The sequence below is a fragment of the Sinohyriopsis cumingii genome, chromosome 5 (genome assembly GCF_028554795.1).
Source record: "Sinohyriopsis cumingii isolate HCF-2022 chromosome 5, ASM2855479v2, whole genome shotgun sequence".
Taxonomy (NCBI): domain Eukaryota; kingdom Metazoa; phylum Mollusca; class Bivalvia; order Unionida; family Unionidae; genus Sinohyriopsis; species Sinohyriopsis cumingii.
Window position 1 is genome coordinate 65,887,041 of NC_142965.1, and position 13,388 is coordinate 65,900,428.

Genomic DNA, 13,388 nt, shown 5'->3' on the forward strand with positions numbered 1-13,388 from the left:
TATCAATCTAAACTTGAAGTGAAACCGAAACTAGTTTCATAAAAGGTTATTACTCCTCGACCTGACATAATTTGTTCCCTAAACGTAAATTTTAACGATTGCGTTGTAATATGGCGAACAACAAAAAATCATCACTTCTTAATTCTCTCAAACCTGTGCGAGTTACCGTTTTTTTTTCCGAGTGTGTCAAAATATGAATCTTTCCGGGAGTTCGTCCATTGTTCGTGTGCTTGAAAGTAAGAGCCAGGTGACGTAAGATTGAGCGAGTGGATCACATCCGGGTATCCAAGGTACCCGGATGAATCGGAACCTCGTTCGGTTATTTCCGTCAGACCCGTAAGATAACATCGGAAGTAGTTGTGGAAATAAGCATGAATTTGATGTGCTTTTGTGATTCGTCTCTTTCAGAGTGCACCGAATATCTGGTCTCCTTCCGCCGCGATTTTGTCCCATTTGAACGAAGGTAGTTAAAATATAGTTCTCAAATGAATCAGATTAAATCTGACGTTCATTATCGACTTAACGGAAAAGATCTGACTGGATTGTACATATTTAAAGCTCCTTAGACGTATAGCAGTATGCAACTAACAGAGCTTAGAACGCAAGGAACCAGACTATAATACAACAAATTAGCTTGGTGAACGACTCGTTAGGCCACAGTGTCCTAATACTATGGCAGAATGGTAATCCGCTAAGAAATGGGTGAATGAGGAGATAAAATAAAGTATTATGGGTTTGGTTGGCCAGGATTGGTTGATAATTGATTGTACAATTTTAGTAAAAACGATCTCTTGAGAGGTTATCCTAGTTGCAGATAAAAAAGCCGAGACATAGTTTTATTGATGGAATTTCATTCCTTTTACAGATGAGTTTGACACGTATTACTGAAATTAGCAGCTGACTCGTTGATGTGGAACTGAAATTACATATATGAAACACATGTAGATGCAGAAAATGGCGTGGTTCATATGGTTTTCTCTACAGAGATGCTGTCATCAAGGCTGTGTCTATACTGATAAATACAGGTTTGATTATGAGCATTCATAATTAAAAGTGATTGGCATTTGCAAAGGTTTGATAGAATTAGTACGAATCCTTCAAGCAAATAGCAAACTGGAAAATCCACTTTTTCAAAATGGTGACAGATTGGTTTAAGACTTAGTTTTAACTATGCTCAAATATGAATGTTTTGTCAAAAGAACCTGGTACAGTGTGATAGTCTGGTAACTACATTTCAACTGCATGCTTTTTCACAAAGTCACCATAAAAAAGTTAAATTCTGATTGCCTATTTTTCATATCATAAAGTATGATGAGGAAGCATTAATTTAATGCACAGATAGCTCATATTCTACCAAAGCCTTAAAGTGGGCAGCATCTTTTGTGACAGTTTGCTTTGTTTGTCAATGATTTGATTGACAGAGTTGGGTCTTGTTTATTTGATAAATCAGACCTCCAAATTTGTATTGAAACTGATGCCTTGATAGATGATTTGTTGGTATTAGCAGTCACATTTTCATTAAAATATGCTATTTTCCTGTATGTAAATCTTTCCAGAACATATGTGCATATGGTTTAGACATATACTGGTATTTGGTAACAGCCATATCTAGCACAAAATTCAAAATGGTTACAGAACATAGGGTTGTGTATTCCATGTAGATTTATGCAGGATTTAATCTGGAAATATATACATATCGCAAAAAACAAAAACAAAACCCTTCAGCTGGTGGTAACTCAACAGCTGCAAGATAAACTAGTAATTGGCTCATAAATCAGCCCCAGTCCCCTGATGATATTGATTTTAGTTTTAGGGGCTGATATCATCTATTCATTGAAGCATGCAAAAGTCTGCAGCCAGTTTTGGCTTCATGCATCAGTGTACATTTTATACACTTATGGCTGTGGAGCTACTGTCACCTGCAAGGTTCTTTTGGTGACATGTATATTATGTTTCCGGAGCAAATCCTGTGTTTGGTGACTTGTAAATCCACATGGAATAGGACAACCAACTGTCCTGTGTCCAATTTGAATTTCACACTAGATATGGCTGTTACCAGTTTCTGGTATGTGTCTAAAGCGTATGCAGGCTTGTTCTGGAAAGATTTTCATGCAGCTAAATTTGCACATATTACTGAACAGGGTGATATCATACCTACATATCATTCATCAGTATCAACACAGATTGGGTGTGTGTGATTTAGCGGACTATACTGAAAGTGTATAAAATGTATACTGATATATGCAGATGAGTGTTGGCTGCAAGCATGCTCACTTATTCATACCCTGTGTCAGCTGATTTAGCCCAAATGCCAAGCTGTGAAACATTAAAGGAAAAACAAGGAATATACATACTTGCTTTTACAAGCATAATAAGAGCGTGTAAAGGTTGAATGTTTGCATTTAGATTTATATCAGAATGCCTAGTTATTGGCAAATTTGTAGGTAAATTTGGAACAAAATAGATTATAAGAAATTGTATTGAGAATTTATAAGCTTACGAACTATCCAATGTTTCCATCAAAATAATTAACTTGTTATTAATGAGGCCAGTATCAAACTGTTATGCATATTCATTGACCCAGTATATTTATTAACTTCTGCAAATAATGCTTCCTTGTATGAAAGGTTATTGATGAGTAAATTTATAGTCTAACATGCTCTACTCTTGTTAAATTTTTATCTAATATTATATTTGAATTGTTGTCTATTGAGTAAATTCTTCATTTTAACTTTTGAAACATTTGAAAACATTTAATTTTAGAACATATATTAAATTGATTAAATATTAATTTCTAAAGATATATTTTTATATCAATACATATAATAACACCTCTGTGTAACCAATGATTGCAAAGTTATTTCAAGCTGGGATTCTATGTCGCATTCTAGAGTGGTATTAAATTCAGTAAATTGACAAGTGACATCACAAATACTTTTATTACAGCAGTGTTGGTCAAACAGGTTTGGCCAATTCATGGTCAGATGATCCCACTATAATTGTTTGCAGTTAAATTAGATCAAACAAAATAATAAACAAACGGTGCTAATTTTTAAGATGGCAATCAATGGCAAACTCAAGAGATACAAATCTCAACAAATGAGGAGGTGCTAGGGATGATTGATGGCAGTGTGGAAGTCCTACTCTGAGAAATATATAAATCAAATTATTTTTAAAAATAATATGCTATTTTATCTTTGTTCATGTACAGTATCCATCTTTAGGAGTAATATGCATACATTTAAATAATACATTATAAATTCAGCTAATGAAAATCACTTACAGTTCTCATTGTTTTGTAGATGGATTTATTTAGCGCAAAGAAATATCCTACACAAGCAAGGCATTAACATACTCAGATCATTGGATGTTGAAGAAATAAAAACCTTTAACAATTTGCATACTGAGACAAACACATACAGTGGAAGATTTACTGCATGTATTCAATCCAGTCAGGCTTGTGTGTTGGGATGCATGTATTCAATCCAATCATGCCCAGTTGTGTGTAGAGATGTATGTATTCAATCCAATCATGCCCAGTTGTGTGTAGGGATGTATGTATTCAATCCAATCATGCCCACTTGTGTGTAGGGATGTATGTATTCAATCCAATCATGCCCAGTTGTGTGTAGGGATGTATGTATTCAATCCAATCATGCCCACTTGTGTGTAGGGATGTATGTATTCAATCCAATCATGCCCACTTGTGTGTAGGGATGTATGTATTCAATCCAATCATGCCCACTTGTGTGTAGGGATGTATGTATTCAATCCAATCATGCCCACTTGTGTGTAGGGATGTATGTATTCAATCCAATCATGCCCACTTGTGTGTAGGGATGTATGTATTCAATCCAATCATGCCCAGTTGTGTGTAGGGATGTATGTATTCAATCCAATCATGCCCACTTGTGTGTAGGGATGTATGTATTCAATCCAATCATGCCCACTTGTGTGTAGGGATGTATGTATTCAATCCAGTCATGCCCAGTTGTGTGTAGGGATGTATGTATTTAATCCAATCATGCCCACTTGTGTGTAGGGATGTATGTATTCAATCCGATCATGCCCACTTGTGTGTAGGGATATATGTATTCAATCCAATCATGCCCAGTTGTGTGTAGGGATGTATGTATTCAATCCAATCAAGCCCACTTGTGTGTAGGAATGTATGTATTCAATCCAATCATGCCCAGTTGTGTGTAGGGATGCATGTATTCAATCCAGTCAGGCACATTTGTGTGTAGGGATGCATGTATTGAATCCAGTCATGCCTAATTGTGTGTAGGGATGCAACAATTCAATCTATTCATGCCCAGTTTTGTGTTGGGATACATGTATTCAATCCAGTTATGTCCATTTGTGTGTAGGGATGCATGTATTCAATCCAGTCATGAATAATTGTGTGTAGGGATGCATGGATTTAATCCAGTCAGGCTTGTGTGTAGAGATGCATATATTCAATCCAGTCATGCCCAATTGTGTGTTGGGATGCATGAATTCAATTCTGGAGTCAGGCCCAGTTATGTATTGGGATGCATGTATTCAATCTAATCATGCCCAGTTGTGTGTTGGGATGCATGTATTCAATCCAGTCAGGCCCAGTTATGTATGGGGATGTATTCAATCCAGTCAGACCCAGTTGTTTGTAGGGATGCATGTATTCAATCCAGTCAGGCCCAGTTATGGATTGGGATGCATGTATTCAATCCAGTCAGACCCAGTTGTGTGTAGGGATGCATGTATTCAATCCAGTCATGCCCAGTTGTGTATTGGGATGCATGTATTTAATCCAGTCAATCCCAGTTTTGTATTGGGATGCATGTATTCAATCCAGTCAGACCCAGTTGTGTGTAGGGATGCATGTATTTAATCCAGTCATGCCCAGTTGTGTATTGGGATGCATGTGTTCAATCCAGTAATGCCCAGTTGTGTATTGGGATGCATGTATTCAATCCAGTCAGACCCAGTTGTGTGTAGGGATGCATGTATTCAATCCAGTCATGCCCAGTTGTGTGTAGGGATGCATGTATTCAATCCAGTCAGGCCCAGTTTTGTATTGGGATGCATGTATTCAATCCAGTCAGACCCAGTTGTTTGTAGGGATGCATGTATTCAATCCAGTCAGACCCAGTTGTGTATAGGGATGCATGTATTCAAATTCCAGTCAATCCCAGTTGTGTATTGGGATGCATGTATTCAATCCAGTCAGACCCAGTTGTGTGTAGGGATGCATGTATTCAATCCAGTCAGACCCAGTTGTGTGTAGGGATGCATATATTCAATCCAGTCAGGCCCAGTTTTGTATTGGGATGCATGTATTCAATCCAGTCATGCCCAATTTTGTATTGGGATGCATGTATTCAATCCAGTCAGGCCCAGTTTTGTATTGGGATGCATGTATTCAATCCAGTCATGCCCAGTTTTGTATTGGGATGCATGTATTCAATCTAGTCATGCCCAGTTTTGTATTGGGATGCATGTATTCAATCTAGTCATGCCCAGTTTTGTATTGGGATGCATGTATTCATGCCCATTTGTGTCTTGGGATGCAAATATGCCAGCCCAGTTGGAATTTTCAATGAAAAATATCATTGGCAAGGGTAATTTCTATTCTAAGAAACACTTTGATAAGAATTAAGGTTTAAGAATTGGGGTATTTATTTGAAGTTCATCTGCTTTTTCCAGGTATTGTCAACTTGCTTAACATTTGTTTCTTAGTTGTTTTTTTATATATATTTTTTTCACTTTCTCATCACAGTTAAATGTTTTTTGTTTTGCTTATTTTAGTTTTAACAGATTTTGTTTGCAAATCATAAAAATGCTGTGCTTTCTATGGCATGGCCCTTCATCCATCAACAATTGCAATTTTACATTTTTTAAGGCATGGCCCTGCATTCATCAACAATTGCAATTTTACATTTTTTAAGGCATGGCCTTGCATCCATCAACAATTGCTTTTTTACATTTTTTAAGGCATGGCCTTGCATCAGTATCAACAATTGCTATTTTACATTTTTTAAGGCATGGCCCTGCATTCATCAACAATTGCTATTTTACATTTTTTTAAACCACTGGAACCACTTTGCCAAAATGTTTTCAAACAGCATCCTATTATGGTGTGGTTTAAAACTGTTTAAATGATGTTGATCACCGTTACATATAAACACATTGCGGAAGATAAAAAGACCTTTAAGTAACTTTTTCTCAAAAACTGAACAGAATTTGACCAAATTTGACAGACAGCTTCCTAGCAAAGAGAGCTTTAAAATGTTTCCAAATGATGTAAATCCATCAGCAAATATGGTTACCAGTATTGCTAACAATAGGAAAAACTTTTTAAAATTTCTACTGAAAAGAATGTGAGCATATTTGACAGAAAGCATTCTGGCATGAAGAAATTACAAGTTTGTGTAAATGTTACCCAATCTGCAATCAATTCGTGATACAATTACTAAAAATACAAAAAATGTTTAACTACTTTGCAGATATTGTTTAATAGAATTTGAACAAATCAGACTAAAAGCATTCTGGCAAAAAGGCTTTTATATTTTTTACAGATGATGTGGCTCCACTATCAAAAATGGCCACCATTACTAAATACAAAAAAAGCCTTTTAAGAACTTATTCTCAAAAAGTGTTCATCCTAACTTGACCAAGTTTGACAGAAAGCATCCTGGTATAGTGATCTTTCAAGCTGGTACAATTGATGCAGATTCATCAAACATAGATGCCATTACTAAATGCAAGAAAACTTTTAATGCCCCCCCCCCTTAAAAAAGTCATAATTTATATTATATTTGTCAGAAATCTTGTTGGCATATAGACCCTTACTAAAGATAGAAAGTTCTTGAAATTGCTTTGACACTAAAATGATTGATTAGAATTTGACAAAACTTGATAGAAAACAATATGGCATACAAACCTGTAAAGTCTGTACACATGACTGAGATTCACCAACAAATTGAAACTAATTGGGATGTTCAGAAAATTTTCATTGTTTCAGAATATAATTTTCAGTTTATTGTAGTAGGCATATAAAGATGTCAATAACTTGGTGGATTGTATTAATGTTCAATATTAAACAAGAAACAAACTTAATAGAAATGACCAGGAAGTGTCTGCTTCAGTATTCAGTAAAAGCTAGTCTCAGATTCTTTTGATTGTTAATAGTAAGACCAAACATTTTACAAGGTTGTATACATTATCAATGGTCAATCGGTTTTTTTTTCTGTAGAGAGCAGATATGGGTTACTTGAATAAGAGTGCCAAGTCATAAATGGCAAAACCAAGTATGTAGTGAGGAAGCATGAAGAAGTTGGAGCTTGTCAAATCACTACTTATGTAAGAAAATTGTATTTCTCAGAGTTCCTTTAAATTGACATTGAAAATACTTCTAATTGGTGAACATGGATTTCATAAAATAAATTTTATTTGTCCTTTCCTGATGTTTGATTGTCTTGTTGATTATGTTGTTGCATTCTTGTTTATGTCTAGCCTAATGGGCAGTTAGCAAAACAATGACACCAATTTTCTGGCACTGGAAGCAATGTGAAAAAATACTCTTTTCTTATAGAAAGAGTGTTTCTATGTCATTAAGTATTAACAGGAGAAATATGGGATGCCATCTTTTTTCCTTGAACAAAGTATGTAATACATATGTGCTATATCACTCATAACAATTTCTCTTAGGTTTAGTTCTTGAATGTATTTGGCAATTTGGCTATCTTTTTGCATCCATTGAATGTTCATCTCATTAGTACTTGCTTTAGATGTTATATTTGTTCTTTTTTTATTTCATTTTCATCTTTTCACAATGTCTTTGCAAGCAGGATTTCAATAAATAGTATGCCCCCTTCATACCATTGCTAAGGTATTACCTGGTCTTTGTTGGTTCCTATTTTGTACATGTCAGGAATCGTTTATCTTTCAGGGCTTCTGATTTCACAGGGTGTGGGCAATAGTGGGCACAGGAAGGTCCAATGGGAGATTAACTTGACCGACTTCGCATGCACAGAGTGTGTACACGGGCATCACTGTCCAATTAGGACTTTCTGGAAAGTTGCCACATTATACAAGGAGCAGCAAAAGTGTCCCTCTTCCTCATTGTCTACAGTGCATGATGACACCCCACCCCCTCTTTCCAGTGATGTGTTTGCATCCCATCCTGTGCTGAACATGAGAAATATATTGATTACAGCCTAGAGTATTTAAAGTGTTTGACCTTCAAACAATTAAAATAACAGATCTCATTTGTGTTCATGAAAAGTGATTGTATCTATGAAAAAGAAAATGCCAGTCCTTTAGAATAATGCTATTTTTATTAAATTACCAAAACCATCGAATAATTTGTTCTAATTAAAACACCAAAATTATGGAATGATGGTATTTAATTAAGATACCCAAAACTAGAGACCACTCCATTTGAAGTGGTTAGAGCATCCGCCTCAGATGCAGGAGGTTGCAGATTCAAACCCCATCTGAATGATAACAAGGACTTATAAAAATGGTGCTAGCAGAGCAGGTGCCTCGCAAGTTGCTCAGCAGTAAGAGGTCACTGTTAGGACTGGTCGGCCGGGTGTCAGGATGATGTGACTGGGTGGGACATGATGCTATATGTCTGCAGCATGATGTTCCAATGCTAAACATTACTATCAACTGCCAAAATTTCTTAAAGCCCCAAAATTACACATACACCAAACTATAGAGTAATATTATTTTAATTAAAATACCAAACTATTGAATAAAGTTATTTTATTAAAATACCAAAACTATAAAATTCATGTTATTTTAATTAAAATTCCAAAACAATAGAAAAATGTTATTTTACATTAAAATTGTTTAGACAATTGTCAGACATGGATCCAGGATACTGAAAATGGGTTTATATAGACATGTTCAGGATTTGAAACTAACATGAGTCCTTTTGTCAGAGGCTAGTAGATTTCACTACAGTCTAAAATCTGTATATTGGTTTTAGTCTAATGGGAAGAAGAAATTTTTTATTTTAAATTTAAGTTTACAAAAATGTTGGAGACAAGCTGCTGCCTTCTGAATCTGCAAGGATAGGGATTATTTTTCCACTGATTGTAACTATAGTTTATTTAAACTACATGCCTCTTTGATCGCTGAACTCTATACACATCTAAACATGATTTGACAAATATTATTAAAACTTTAAAAGAACTTGTTTAAATTGGTTTAGTGAAAAATAAATTAAGATGCATTCTAAAAGAAACTTTTCATATATAACCAAGTTCTATGATATATTTTTCAGTTGCATGGCTCTGTGCTAGTTTTTTCAAAACAAAACATATTGAAAACAGGTTTATTATTATTATTGTTATTATTATTATTATTGTTATTTTGTATTAATTAAAGATGTAAATATATTCTGAATGATCATATTTGCATGTCAATCACTATAAGTACATATGCATGATATGAATGTATTATTCCAAAGCTGATCTCCACTTACAAGTCTATGTAAAGAGCATTCATCCAGCAGTGATAGCCTTCATGTTGATTTTTAGCAATCAATATCAGGAACGGCAACTCGTACGAAATGCATATTGTGAAGGGGGTCTATTCTTTTACATAACATTTGGTCAGTTTTAGTCCTGTCTTTTGTGTACGTTGGACTTAATCAGAAGATTATGCCACACTCCAGGGTAATTGGATGCAGATTAAAGCAAAAGCTCTTGGATAAACAAAAAACAAAATGAACAAAAGAAGATAGAAGAGAAAGTATGAAAAATGTTGCTTCTTATACTGAATGCCAGTTTGGAGTGGTTTTTTTTGTATCTATATCAGTTTCCTTAAGAATTAGGCTTATGTTAGAATGCACGATATTTTTGTTCGGTGTTATTTGTTACATTAGTTAACTTTTTGGTGCACATGCTTGTCCCTCCTTTGGGTAGGTATGTTTCATCTATGTGAGATTGTGGATTGGGTCATACCATTCTCATAATGGGAATGACATACCCTACCTGGCCTTTCCTCTGAGTGGCTGTACATCATTCTTCTCCAATCTCATTGTCCTTGCAATATGAATATATGGACAAATAGCTAAGCATTTAATATGTATGTGTGTGTGTGTGTGAGGTGCCCATGGAAAAGATTGGATTATATATATATATATGCATACACTTATAAATCAGCATCCATACGTCTATGCATAAATAATAACTATATCTAAATGAGTAAAATATTTTTCATAATATTTTCAAGTTTCAACACATATTTATATTTTTATAAACTCATTGTGTTGTGGGTCCTGAATAACCTCTTCATGACATAGGACTTTATATATATATATATATATATATATATATATATATATATATATATATATATATATATATATATATATATATATATATATTCAGTGAAAAGGATATTCAGTTATGTTTCTTTTAATCAACAATATATTCTACAAAATGTATGTATGATTTTAACAACAATACTTTTTAGGTCTGTATATATTTGTGTTTTTCTTATGTTGTTGAGGTACAATATGTTATTATCATCTATATCATCTTCTGCTCCACACTCTTTGATTATATATAACTATATTTATTCTATTTCCTTTTCATGTGACTTACAATCTAAGATTAAATGTTGCTTTATGAATTGGTCATTGTAGCAGTTACTTAATTAATGAATGGAATTTTATTGTTTATTTTTTTCTCACTTCCCACGTTTACCATGCATGATGAAGGTAAAGAGGCATTGTCCCCCAATCTTTCATTATTTCATAACAGTTCATTCGTATTCTATACTTTTATACCTGTTTATTCCCTAATATTTTCTTACCTATTTTTTATTGTCCGTATTTCCAGGAATCTGTGTATAATAAGCTCATTTTTCTTTTAAAGATGCTTTGGTACTTTTAAAGCTTCCGATCGTAGTTAGTTGTGTATTATTGTTAAATACTCAGGTTTCATATGTAGAATATGTGACCTGTATTCTTGACTTTGATCATTGGTTGGACTCTTATTTTGGATAGTAGGTCACTACTTCTATTCTGTCTTGACATGTTCCTTTGCTCTGTTTGTGTCTTGCTTGGTATTGCTTTGATTTTTCCTCTTACTCTGTCTCAGTATTTCTTACTTTGCTACTTTTCTCAGTACACTCTACACTGAGTAACATATTGTTTCTTTGAGAATGGATGGTAATACTAGTGAAAAATGGCACTACATATATATATATATATATATATATATATATATATATATATATATATATATATATATATATATATATACATACATACATACATACATACATACACACACATGGATTGAACCAACCAATGCAGGTCTTCTTGCTTGGCCAATAAGACCTCATCTTATTCAAGCAACCAAGGCCATTCTTGTATTTGCTAATTCAATATTCTGAATGTCAAGTGGATTATCTAAGTCAGTGTAGAAAATAATATTTTAATGATCAACAATGAAGGGGTGTGGTGGATACCAGTAGTGTTCAGTTTCGTGCCACATCATGACTGCAATGAATGCTAAGATGGTGTTGTAGTGGACCTGCAGCCCCTGCTTTGATCAATAGCGAGGGAATTATTGCCAGTGCAAGGGAATTATCGCCAGGACTGCTAACATTAAGGCCAATGCTAAGGGAGTGATCGATTATGGGTCATACTTTTTCGCTTTTCTTGGTGACCAGGAAGATTCGGGAATAGAAGGAGGGAGACTGATAGTTCAAGACCCTCTCAACTGACTACCTCTTTCTGCCAATGAATCTGCACCTCTTCCCTCAATTCATCACATTGGACTGGGAAAAGTCTGGGTCTTTGCAAGCAGGGTTTTTCTCGAAAAGGAAGTTGATACGCATAGTTCACGATGGAGAGGACCCACATAACGTCCACGCTGCTTCATCAAGACCCTAAGAAAAGGCCTAGGTGAGCACCGGCTGGGACGTTAGTGAGGGACATGCACGGCAAAGAGGTGTTAAATTGCTCAGACACCAATGCGGTTCCCATTCCTAGAATCCAAATCCTGCAGAGGCTGGTATGGTATAGGAGGAAGAGGTTGGAACACGGTCTATACCATGTAACCATCTTGCGAGACCGATGAGTGATGATAAATCTCACTTTCAAATGATTTATATTTCTATGCATGATGGGTGCAGTGCCAGACCTTCCCAAAAGAAGGGGCTAACACACTGTAAGAAGCATGAGGTATCGCAGTACTCTACATCCTGAATGGGAGGAAACAACCCTCTTTAACGTGCTCAACCTCCCTTACTGGAAGGTGTAACCCATTGTCGTAGTGCTCTACCTCTACAACCTGCTACCTGAAGCGTACACGCTCTTTCTAACGTCAGCATTGTTCGTCTTCTCCCTGTAGGGAAAGTTGATCAACTCCTCGAACTTCTAGTCTCTCCTTTTGGAGGGGCTTCACTGTCTGCATAAGATGTTTGTCCCAATAATTGAGACGTGAAAGAGAATCTGGAAAAATCCGAAGATAATGTGAAGACCGGGTTCCTCCAGCATCTTAATGAAATCAACTAGATTAAAGGTGCTAGAAGGCCATAATTCTCAGAAAGTGCAATGATTATTCCGTGTGCACTTTGAGCACTTTATGCAGTCTGTGTGATTCATAACAAATGCCCTTTTTGTGGCCACTCTGCCTCAAAGACTGTCCTGACATTATTCTCAATAAAAAAAAATAAAAATGAATCTCACTTCAAATTACTTGTCGTTGCCGCCAAACTCACTGGTTGTGTGTAATGTCGTATCATGTGCGCCCCTGTGTATGCACTAAGAACAATGTATGCACGAAGTAAACAAGAGTTGACCTCGTAGAAATTACCCGACTTTTTCCTACAGAAAAATAAGATATTCCACTGATAAGCTTTGTTTATCAAAACAAAATGCAAATCCTTACGCAATGTCAACGCAAGCGGTGGCAAACATATAAAGCAAACAACATAAAAATCAAGACAGAAGAAACTATGTCCTCAATGTTAGGCAGGTCCTGTCATTTTCCTTAGAACATAAGGATTTATCGGTACCAGAATGTATATATGCAGAATGTTTGCACACCCCAAAAGACTGGTACATGAGGTAGCCTCGGAAGCCCTTTTAAGAACTAAGTTCTAAAGGAGGAAAATGTTACCATATGGTTTTGTGTGTGTGTTAGTTGGTTTTCGTTTTCTTAATAAAACAGAACAGACAGAACAGAAGTTATTATCACAACAAGCGATGCATTAGTTCCTATTTACAAGGTTACAACACAGACAGTTTTAGCACTGAGACTAAGTAAAACTAGAGAAGAAGACGTTTTGTACGGTGTTTTGCAACGGGCTAAATTTCTCTGGTGATAGTTTTGGCAAACATCTACACAATATGGCGTCCGACATTGATGTGGAAA

General features: G+C 35.4%; 1 protein-coding gene across 4 annotated transcripts in view; it reads right to left on the reverse strand.

Moving 5' to 3' along the window:
* LOC149799341 (DNA-dependent ATPase/E3 ubiquitin-protein ligase HLTF-like) overlaps positions 1-241 on the reverse strand; it is a 125,037-nt gene extending 124,796 nt beyond the window's left edge. Inside the window, exon 1 of one of the 4 annotated variants that reach the window (XR_016421161.1) lies at positions 167-235. The gene's annotated coding sequence lies outside the window, so the exon portion shown is untranslated. Of the gene's footprint in view, positions 1-166 lie in introns of all 4 variants that reach the window. The other 3 variants (XM_089958663.1, XM_089958665.1, XM_089958664.1) reach the window with 3 other exon arrangements.
* Between the last annotated feature and the right edge of the window lie 13,147 nt (positions 242-13,388).